Below are 12,298 nucleotides of genomic sequence, written 5' to 3'. Positions count from 1 at the left end.
AGGTTGGTCTACAAACTTCCCAGACACCACCACATCACTCCGCTTCTAAAAACTTTACATTGGCTCCCACTTACTGAGCGCTCCTTTTTTAAACTTGGCTGTTTGATTGTTAAGGTCTTAGCTGGTTCAGCTCCTACTTTTGTAGCCGCTAAACTCAAGCCTTATGTCCCTACCCGTGACCTTCGGTCTTCATCTAAACATTTTCTGTGCATTCCTCGCTGTAGAAGGAAGAAACATGGCGGCATGAGTTTCTCCTTCTTGGCTCCTTCTTTTTGGAATTCTTTACCCCTTAGTATTAGGACCACTGTCCTTTACATGGACTTCCGTAGGGCTCTGAAGACCTGGCTTTTCTTGCAAGCTTTTGCTGTGTAGGCATCTTTCCACTCACTCATGTCCTCAGCGCCAAGAAACTGCTTGGTCTACGTGCGCTTCATAAGTACTTTCCACTTCATCATCCGGGAAAAAGTGTGCCTGTTCTGAAAGAAGAAGGATAACCAAAGGGAAGGAACCATCTCAAACCAGAAGAAGGGTAGCACATGTGAAATACATCAACCATGTCAGAGAAAGAGTATAAAAGGACTGAAGCTGCCACTTAGAGTTCTAGATCTTCTCACAGGCCAGTGTAGGCATCACCCACAGGGTATTGGGGAAATATTCTGAGATAGGGGGCTGTTGCCCTTGACAGCCCAGTTCCTAGAGGTGAGGGGACATCACCAGAAGAAGTGTGTACAGTCTGCTGGAGAAGCTGTAGATTTGGTTGTATTGTATTCTGCCTCACTTATTGAGAGAGGGTTGCCAGACACATTCTCGCAGGAAAGAGTTGTGCCTTTAGGAGAGGCCCTGTCATAGCTGCTCAGAGTGGAGCCTCACAGATGAAGCAGACTAAGCACATCATCTACACGATAACGCATGAAAGTGACACTGTCCAGTGCCTGTGGAGGTCTCTGTGACCCTATTATGCCACCAATTGCCCATATCAAGCCTTGAGGATGACCTTCCCAGCCTGGGAGTGATCAACGGGATTGCTGGAAAAAGAACATAAGGGCACCAACAAGAGCAACACAGAAGCGGTTCCTGCATGTCCTGGTGCACCTACCCACATATAATGTACTTCCTCTTGAGAGTCCGCCTAGATTCACGAGGGTCCTTGTACTCATAACATCAATATACTACACACAGCACACTTCAAGACTGCATGCCAGTAATGCAACTGAGTTCATGATTGTGTGTCCAACTTTACAGAGTTGAGAAGCATTGACTTCAATGTGCCATGCTGGCCTTGTTCTCCAGAGACAATTGCTGCAGTGTCATGCGCCTTGTGACAGAACAGCTCCTGTCACACTGTCAGAAGATTCTTAGCACAGGCTTTACACTCAGTTGTAGTTCCCCTCCAAGCTCCCATGGGGAGCTGGGCTCTGTATTAGGACGTGAGACTTGCTTTTTGGGCCTGAGAAGCACCTCATCTGCTCCCCTGCTCAGCCTCAATGCGTATGGAAGGTCAAGAGTTTCCTGCAGCAGATGGGGCTAGGGGTGGGCAGAGGAAACTGCAAACTGAATACATCATTGGCTGCCTCGCTTGTGAGGCCACTTCTGCATGCAAACCCGGGTCCCTCACAATGTGAGCCACCATATGAGGTGATAACTGCAATTGGCTAGCAACATGGCACAGACCAACCCTTGGGTAACTGCAATTGCATAAAGTCGATTGAATACAGTAAGCAGCACCTATCAATATTTTCTTCTGTTACAGCATATTTGAGCCCTTATTATTGCATGTTAGTAGCATCCTTTCATTCTGATGTCCTATATGTTTGTGAAGTGTTAAAGTACTTTTTCTTATCAAGTTAAAGCACCAGCTGGATATTTTGTTATTGAGCATTATTGGTTGCATTGTTGAGTTTTAAGCCTATAAAGCCACACTACCCACCTCTAACTCAGCCTTGGTTGGCTTGCCTCACTAGTCTGAGATCAGCTGCTAAATGGGCGCACTTGGTACACACTTTCAGACTCCAAAGTAGGCCAGGCTCTGGGACATCAGTGGTAAACAAACTCAATCATCTCAGTTGCTCCCTTTCAATTAATCAATCAATCATAGCATTTATAAAGCGTGCTATATACCCGTGGGCTTTCAAGGCGCTGGGGAAGGGACGCATCCCTACTGCTCGAACAGCCAGGTCTTGAGGCGTCTTCTGAAGGTCAGTAGGTCCTGTGTCTGCCGTAGGCGTAGGGGGAGGGTGTTCCATGTCTTGTCAGCGAGGTGGGAGAAGGATCTGCCGCCGGTGGTGGCTCTGTGGATCCGGGGGATGGAGGCGAGGGCAATGTGAGCGGATCGTAGCTGGCGAGAGGTGGTGTAGAAGTTGAGGCGGCCGTTGAGGTCTGCCGGTCCGGTGTTCTGGAGTGCTTTGTGTGAGTGGGTGAGGAGCTTGAAGGTTACTCTCTTGGTGACAGGGAGCCAGTGCAGGTGTTTCAGGTGCGGGGTGATGTGGATGCGTCGTGGGATGTCGAGGATCCGCCGTGCGGATGCGTTCTGGATGCGTTGGAGCCGTTTGAGGAGTTTTGCCGAGACTCCTGCGTAGAGGGCATTTCCGTAGTCCAGTCTGCTGCTGACCAGGGCCTGGGTGACCGTCCTGGTTTCGGTGGGGATCCACTTGTAGATCCTGCGCAGCATGCGAAGGGTGTTGAAGCAGGAGGAGGAGACGGCGTTGACCTGCTTTGTCATGGAGAGGGTGGAGTCGAGGATGACCCCTAGGTTGCGTTCCTGGTCGGTGGGGGTGGGTGCTTTTCCTAGCGAGGTTGGCCACCAGGAGTCGTCCCAGGCCGAGTGGGTGGGTCCGAGGATGTGGACCTCTGTCTTGTCTGAGTTCAACTTCAGTCTGCTGTTTCTAATCCAGTCTGCGACGGCCTTCATTCCCTCGTGGAGGTTTGTTTTGGCCATGTGGGGGTCTTTGGTGAGGGAGAGGATCAGCTGAGTGTCATCTGCGTAGGAGATGATGTTGAGGTTGTGCAGTCGGGCGATGCGGGCGAGCGGGGCCATGTAAACGTTGAACAGCGTGGGTCTGAGGGAGGAGCCCTGGGGTACGCCACAGATAATCTCGGTGGCCTTGGAGTGGAAGGGAGGGAGGCGGACGCTCTGTGTTCTGTCGGATAGGAAGGAGGTGGTCCATTCCAGGGCCTTTCCTTGTGTTCCTGCATCATGGAGGCGTGTGCGTAGGGTGTGGTGGCGACTGTGTCGAAGGCGGCCGACAGGTCCAGGAGGATGAGGGCCACGGTTTCCCCGTCGTCTAGCAGGGTTATGATGTCGTCTGTGGCGGCTAGGAGGGCTGTCTCGGTGCTGTGGTGGTGGCGAAATCCGGACTGGGATGCGTCCAGGATGTTGTTTTCCTCGAGGAACCTGGTCAATTGTATGTTGACGGCCTTCTCGATTACTTTCACCGGAAAAGGGAGCAGGGAAATGGGACGGAAGTCCTTGAGGTCCTTGGGGTCAGCCGTGGGTTTTTTCAGGAGGGTGTTGTGCCCTTTGTGCCCCAGGTGAACATACCCGAGTATGGAAATCACAAATTCACAGAAACACTGAGTAAATGAGCAGCTAGCATCATCTTTGATTTATTAACGGGATACTACGCCAATGTTATGTTATGTTATGCTACTTTAAAAACGCATGGCTACCCGAAGGCTTCCCCAGCGCTGAGTGAGGCATAATGTTATGTTATGTTAAAATATTTATTAAAACAAATGGCTGCCCGAGCAACGGGGCATCCCAGCGCTGACTGTATAGTAAAGGGGAAGCACAGGTAGTTTAGCAATTGGTGAAAAGCCAAGTCTTCACAGTCCTTCTAAAAATCCAGTGATCAGGGGTGCTATGGATAGAAGGAGGCAGGGAGTTCCAAAGGGCAGATGCCAATGCCTTGAACGAGCGGCCACCTGCTCTAGCACTGCGTACCCGTGGCACTCGGCCAGATGCAGATCAGCTGAGGGCAATGCTTGGGTGGGTACATAAGGGGAGCACATAGCACTCAAAATCTCAGGGCAAAGGCCCGAAAAAATCTTACGGGTGATGCAGAGAGCTTTGAAGTCAATTCTCTGTTCCATAGGCAGCCAGTGTACCCGAGGATGAGGTCGGATATGTGACAATGTTTAGGTAGTGCAAACAGAGCGCGGGCATGTTGGAGCCTTTTGACACTGATTTGTTGGATCCTAAGAGTAACGCATTGCAGTAGTCCAGTCTAGCTGTGATAGTGGTTTGGATGATCAACTGCTGGGTGTGAGAATCGAAAAGTCCTAGAATAGGCTTTAGGCCACGTAGCAGTCCAAAGCATGTGCCTGCTACAGATTTAGCATGTGCCTCAAAAGAGAGAGCACTGTTCACCCATACTCTTAGGTTCTTGACCACAGATTTTGGCAGGGGGTTGCACCAAGTGGAGGGGGCCACCACTGGCTGCCCCAGAGATGGGAGTCCCTTCCGCACCACGAGGATTTCAGATTTGGTGGAGTTCAATTGCAGGTCGTTTTTAGCCATCCAATCAAAGACAGCGGTTAAATCTTTCTGAAATTTCTCTGAGTCCTTGATGGGGTTGTTAGAGGAGGAAAGCACCAGCTGAGTGTCATCCGCGTATGACACCAGAGTGATGTCTCTGAGTTTGGCCATCAAAGCCAGCAGTCTGATCTAGACATTAAATAATATAGGGCTCAAGGCTGAACCCTGGGGGACACCACAGCATAGCGGGTGGGGAAAGGAGGAAAAAGGGCGTGCAATGTCCACCTGCCCAAACGCATGATGCCCCCAACCTTAGCTGTACGCCTCCGACGCCGGTCCGGTCCGAAAGGAATGCGTGCCATAGCACTGCCCTCCACACCCAGCCGGTCTAAACCCTTGCACAATACCCCCAGCAGCTGCATTCCTGTTGCCTTCCGCCCGACCCCGTGCCTTCCGCCCGACCCCGTACCTGAAAACTGCTCCGTCCGCTGCGCCCCAGCCCTCAGTCTCAACCCCCACCTTACAGGGCATATCCCATCTGTATCCGCCATCAGCAAAGATATCCACCGACCCACGCCCCTCTGGACCGTTTATACTTTCGCAGCCAAGGCACACTTTGGTCCCTCCAAAAGAGGGCCACAAATTCCCCGCATCTCCCCAGGCTCCCAACAATTTCGACCCCGAGACAATAAATAGCATCCGCTATGTCATTGTCGACCCAGAGCACATGCACCGCGCGAAAAGCAATATCATGGCATAAGCAGCCCAGCACAAACCCTCGTAGCAGCTTCAGCACCTGCGCGTCCCTGGCCGACTGCCGATTTACTATCTCCGCCACTGCCCTGTTATCCACATGAAAGGTCACTCGCCTATGGGCCAGCAAATCCCCCCAATGGAAAGAGCTAGAGAAACGCAATGCTCCTATCTCCCCCCACCCACTCTGGGGGCCACTTCTTCGCACACCACCTCCCCAGCCTATATAGCCTAAACCCGTCGCTCCCCGCCGCATCTGAAAAGATTTGGACATCCCAGACCAGGTCATCCCCCTTCTGCATGGGGATCCTGTTAAAATTCTGCAAGAAGAACTGCCACATCCGCAACTCCTCTCGCACCCTCGCAGACAGCCTTATGTGATGATGCGGTAGCCTCCGTCCCACCAAGGCCCTGCCCAATCTCCTACAAAAGGTCCTCCACACGCACCACTCTGCTAGCAAAATTAAGTTGACCCAAGAGCACCTGCATTCCCAACCCTGTAACCTTGTGTAGTGCCACCAGAACCTCTAGCAGCTCCAACCTTTGCTGCTTTTGGACCGCTGGTAAACGGGTCTCCATTGCCACCGAGTCCAGCTCAATTCCCAAAATGACAGCGCCGTGCCCGGCCCCACTGTCTTCTCCGGTGCCGACGGCACCCCCCAATTCCCCCATGAGCTCCTGACACCTGTCCAGTGCCGCCTGGCTGTCCGTGGAGCCTGGGGTGCCGACCAAAGAGCAAAATTAAGAAGCAAAATTAAGGTGACCCAAGAGCACCTCTAGTTCCAACACCGTAACCTTGTGTCGTGCCAACATAACCTCCAGCAGCTCCAACATTTGTGTCTCTTTCACTGCTGGTATAACGGGCCTCCGTTGCCCCCGAATCTAGCTCAATTCCCATAAATGACAGCACCGTGTCTGGCCCCACTGTCTTCTCCAGTGCCAATGGCACCCCAATTCCCCCAGGAGCTCCTGAAACCTGTCCAGTGCCGTCTGGCAGGCGTGGAGCCTGGGGCGCTGACCAAGAAGAAGTCATCCAGGTAGTGCGTTACTCCTTGGTGACCCGTCTGTTCCGTGAGCAACCATCGTAGGAACGTACTGAAACACTCGAACAGTGCGCCAGACATCGACAGGTTATCGGCAAAGCTTTGTCCACATACCAGCGGCCGTCAAACTGGATCCCCCAGTAGGCCCCAATCATCTAGATGGACTGGAGGCAGCCGAAAAGCAGACTTGATGTCGCACTTTGCCATCCTTGCTGTTGCGCCCGCGGTCACCACCAAAGACAGGGCTGTGTCAACAGAGGAATAAGATGCCGTGGTCTCCCGCTCACCAATGTAATCGTTTACAGAGCCACCATCAGGCCACGACAAATGTTGAATGAGGCGAAACTGCCCCTCCCCTTTTTTTTGGCATTACCCCAATAGGTGACACAATTAAACCCACCAACGGCCAATCCTCAAAGGGTCCCGCCATGCGGCCCTCGCTCATCTCTTTTGCCAGCTTGCTCCGCACCACCTCCGGGTCTCAAGTTGTCTGCGCACCTCTGCAGACCCCTTGTAACCCAAACGAAACCCCTCCAGAAACCCCGACTTTAACCGCGCGGCAGCTCCCACATCCGGATAATCGCGTAGAGCCGCCACCAAATGATCCATCCTAACTGGAGAATGAGCCCTTGGACCCAGGCCCCTTGGCCCCTCTACCAGCCCCTGTTTGATGCTGTGCACCCGCCCGAACACCTCCTGCCTGACCCTGTTGTCCACCCTGCTGTTGACCCGACGCTCCCCAGCACCTGACATGGGGATGTCCATATTTACTGCAGCCCGAACATTCGTGCCGGAACCAGCAGCCTTCCCGCGTGCAAGCTGCTTTGTTGTAGTCCCAACACGTTCCTGGGGAGCTTGCCTGGCCCTTGGCCCCTGCCACCACCCCACCCCGGGTGGGGTGGCCCTGAAAGGGCTGGTACATTATAGGCAAACCACTTGCAGTGAAAATGGTCTTCCCCGCCCCGCCAGCCCCATCGTGTGCTGCCACAAGTCGGTGTACAACTCCCCCCATTTGGCCTCGGGATCCCAAGCCATTCAAGCCCTGAACTCCTCGTCATACTGGGCCCAGGCGTACCCACCCCCTGTGAGCTGGGCCTTTCTGAGGACGTCCATGTATTTAAACATGGACACCGACCGCTCCGGAAACTTCTCACAATATACACTGGCGAATATTAGAAAACCCGCTGTCCAGTTTTCTATCGTAAGAGGTACCTTCTGCCTCTTCTGGAGTTCATACTCCTCCTCCTTCGAACCCTCCTTCGCCCGCACTTTCCGGTGTAATAGCTTCAATATCTGTACGTACTCCCCATTCCAGATGCGCTCCTTCGTAGAAAGCATCAGGTGGGCGCCCAGCTGCTTAGTAACCCCCATGCACGACAGCTGTTTGATCTTTAACTCCTTACTCTCCGGTTTCACCACATCCTCACCAGACGCACCAGCCCCTGCTGCGCAAGCACCGCTCGCAGCCCCGTTCGCCGTGCCCCCTTTTTCCCCGTCAACCCCCGACCCTGCATCCTTGGCACCCAGTACCTTCCCCTTAGGCCCGTCCATCTCCTCATCCGGACCCACCCCTTTGTCCGACATATACTTCCCCTTACGCCCAATCCCTGGTAATTATCTGTTTCGAAGAAACATGGGCTAAGGAGCCCCTTTTCTTCCCAGGGTTCCATACTTTTCACTCTCCTGCAGTGCCTTCAATGTCAGGGAGAGTGCAGGAGGGACTATTAACCTTAATTTATAACACAATACCCCTACAAGGGAGGCAGGTTGGCAGACCAAATATCCATTCTAAGCTTTTCCAACTCAAGCATAGAAACGAAGGCCCCTGGCTTTTTAATACATTTTTATAATAATGAATTTGGAAGGAACATGAAGGTTGTGGCAGAAGAGTTAAACAGGGAGCTAGGGAAAATGACTGTACTCAGAAAAAAGGGTCTACTTAATATTATATGGGTAGGGGACTTTAACACCCACCTTTGCAAGAATAACAAGGTTAATGTGTGTGGCCTAGAACACTAGCAGGGCAACCCCTCATCCATTTCTCACCAAATGAATATGGTGACACTCTGAATAGTCTCCTACTCAAGAGTTACCAGGAAGTAATTAATAACATAAAAGCAGGCCAGGAGGGGGAAACATTCAGACGGGGTGCCTACAGGTCAACTATTGACTGTATTTCAGTTTCTTTCTTAATAAGTGGGAAAGTACTTCACCTTGACAACCAGTTTACATGCTTTAGCGATCATGCTATACTACTTATCCATCTAAGCCTCCCCGGTAAAGAAAATAAACATCAATCGGTAGTGGATACCATATCCCTATTTACAAAGAATGGCTACCAATTAAAGTGGGCACAGGTTGAGAGGTTGAAATTGGCACCAGAAATAATAGCTCAGGCAAAGGGAGGAGTTATCACACTGCCTGGAAGAAGGGTTGGCCCCTTCGCAGCTAGTCACCCAGTTTAGAGCCCTCTTAAGGAAACTAAAACTAGCACTCACCCAGATTAAGCCGGCAAATACCATGCACATTTGTCAATGGTTTGATCAACCTTGTTCTGCAGCAAAGAAAGCCCTTACCAATGCTCTAAAGGCACACCACAGAGATCCAGCGCTGATAAGATCGCTACATAGCAACTATAAGCAGGCCAGAAGAAGAGAAAAGGATATCAAGAAGAAGGCCTGGGACAACCTTGAGCAAGCTGCTGTGTCAGGTAGCAGCAGGGATTACTGGAATGTTATAAACGCCCCTTATTTTAAAGACAATAAGGACCCCTCTCTGGACTCACACATAGAAGAGGACACATGGGGGAGACATTTTGAAATTATCTTTGGTTCCAACACCTCGCCCTACCATCTTCTGTGGAGCAACCCGGCTTACTCCAGCGTAGTTTGAGATTTTCTCAATTTGAAGTCCGAGGAGGTTTGGAGGCCTGTGCTGCAGGGAAGGCTTCGGGCCCAGATTGATCTCTTTCAGGAGAATTATGATACGTGGGTTCTCCTGTTAACAAATGGTTTTGATGCTATAGAGGACAAGGGCCCTCCACCATCATGGAACCAGAGTGTAATAGTCCCCATTTACAAGAAGGGAGACATGGCCAGCCCAAAGAACTATCACCCTGTCTCCCTTCTGGACACACCTGCCAAATTTATGGGCCAGGATTATGTGAGGATTGATTGGGCCCAAGAACATGACATTCTGATGGAGTCGTAATACAGGTTTCAGAGGAGTAAGGGGACGGTGGACCAATGCCTTAACCTATTACTCTATTATTGAAAAGTATACCAAAGTAAAAGGTAGGAAAATCTAAATGGCCTTTATGGATCTGTTCTCACCAGAAGTTGGGGTCTATGTTTTAGGGGTTGACCCCCAATAATTTGCTTCATTCTTGAGCTATATACCAATGATACCGCTTGTGTCAGGTATGGGACAAATGGGGAATGTACGTGTTCATTTAAAATTAAGAGGGGAGTAAGGCAGGGATGCGTCCTCACCCCGTTTCTTTTCCACATCTATACAAACGGGGTGGGGGCAGCCCTGGCTGGCTCGCCCTTAGATGTGTCTACATTTGATAACATCCCCCTATCAATACTGGCTTATTCGGATGAAGCAGCCCTAATAGCCAGAACTGGAATCGCCCTACAAAGCCTTATAATATCATATGCTTTGTTTATAGCTTCATTAGATCTTAGAGTAGAATCACTGACAAAATATCGATGGTCAGAATATCGACCTATAAAAATATCGAAGCAAGAATATCGAAGTCAAGAATATCAACATCCTATCTACGTTATAGTAAGTACAAAAATATTTGAGAAAAAAAATGACGATGTCAAAACTATCGTTGTTAAAAATATTGTTTTTCATTTAAGTTAAAAAATAATGTAAAATAAAGTAAATAATATATATAATTAAAATAACCATAGTTAAAAATATTTTAAAATGTTTAAAAATGATAAGTACTATATATAATGTAAAAATAAATTAAACATATACATATAATATATAATACATACTTACTAATAATTTGTAAAAATTATTTTATTAACTTATACTTTTGTTTAAAATATCATATAAATTATAAATACATCTATACACATAAAACAATAATTTAAATAAGAATTAAATAAATATATAACAAATTTTAAAAAGTAAAATAATTTTTACTCTTTTTAATATTAATTATATACTACATTAACTAAAATATTACAACAAATATTAGATAGCGGAGGTAATACAATTACTATACCAACTCCAAATAGTGCAACAGTAGGGAAAATGTTGGATAGCGTAGGGGTAAAAATTACGACTCCCACCCCAGTGAGTGCAACAGTAGGGAAACTGTTGGATAGCGTAGGGGTAAAAATTACTATTCCCACTCCAGGGAGTTCAACAGTAGGGAAATTGTTGGATGGTGTTGGGGTAAAAATTACTATTCCCACTCCAGAGAGTGCAACAGTAGGGAAAGTGTTGGATAGCGTAGGGGTGAAAATTACTATTCCCACTCCAGGGAGTGCAGCAGTAGGGAAAGGGTTGGATAGCGTAGGGGTAAAAATTACTATTCCCACTCCAGTGAGTGCAACAGTAGGGAAAGGGTTGGATAGCGTAGGGGTTAAAATTACTTTTCCCACTCCAGGGAGTGCAACAGTAGGGAAAGTGTTGGAAAGCGTAGGGGTAAAAATGACTATTCCCACTCCAGGGAGTGCAAAAGTAGGGAAAGTGTTGGATAGCGCAGGGGTAAAAATTACTATTCCCACTCCAGTGAGTGCAACAGTAGGGAACGTGTTGGATAGCATAGGGGTAAACATGACTATTCCCATACCAGTGAGTGCAACAGTAGGGAAAGTGTTGGATATTGTAGGAGTTAAAATTACAATTCACACTCCAGGGAGTGCAACAGTAGGGAAAGTGATGGATAGCATAGGGGTAAAAATTACTATTCCCACTCCAGTGAGTGCAACAGTAGGGAAGGTGCGGGATAGCGTAGGGGTAAAAATGACTATTCCCACTCCAGTGAGTGCGACAGTAGGGAAAGTGTTGGATAGCCTAGGGGTTAGAATTAATATTCCAACTCCAGTGAATGTAACAGTGTGGAAAATGTAGGATAGCGTAGGGGTTAAATTAACATACTTATTAATTAAATAATTTTTGTAAAGTAAATGACATATCAAAAATTAATTTACTAGAAAATTAATAATAAATACAAAGAAAATTAAATTAATATTTACTTAAATAACATTAAATTACTTCCCACCCTATTCCCGCATAAACACACAACCCGCTACACATAAAAAAACACAAATAATGTAATTGTCAATTAATAAATTAATTAAAATTAATAATAAATTAACAATTATTTAATTAACAATAACAATACCTAAATAATAATACATCAATTATAATTAATGTAATCATAAATGAATCAATTAATACACATTAATCGCCAATTAATAATTAATTAACAATAAATTAATTATCAATAACAATAAATAAATACAATATTAATTAGTTAATTATAATTAAATTACTTCCCACCCTATTCTCCTATAAACCCACAGCCCCCTACACATAAAATTAACATAATTAATTTAATTATCAATTTATACAAATTAATTACCAATTACCATACCCTTGGCATGGACTGACCATTGGGCAGTCATCTTCGATATTCAGGCTCATAAACCCTCCCCTCCGCATACTATCTCCACTCCACTCACACAATTCAAAGCCTGGAGCTGCCTGGATCAGCAGCTTCTCAAAACACATCTGTTATCCACTAATTAAGACCCTACACCAGACCCTATACTTGCCTCTTCCAACTACTCCGAATGGCTTAATAATGCCTTCAATGTCTTAGTACCACTGAAGAACTTTTCAAAAAACAGAACCGCTCCATCGTCCCCCTGGTTCTCCGATTCCCTCACACTTGAAAAACAACGTTGCAGGAACCTTGAGAGAAGCTGGCGCAAAGATTACAATATCACTGATAAAACTCGTCATAAGGAAGCCATCTCCAAGTATAAGCATCTCA

The sequence above is a fragment of the Lissotriton helveticus genome, chromosome 3_1 (assembly GCF_964261635.1).
Source record: "Lissotriton helveticus chromosome 3_1, aLisHel1.1, whole genome shotgun sequence".
In the NCBI taxonomy this organism is placed as follows: Eukaryota; Metazoa; Chordata; class Amphibia; order Caudata; family Salamandridae; genus Lissotriton; species Lissotriton helveticus.
This window is presented reverse-complemented; position numbering follows the sequence as displayed.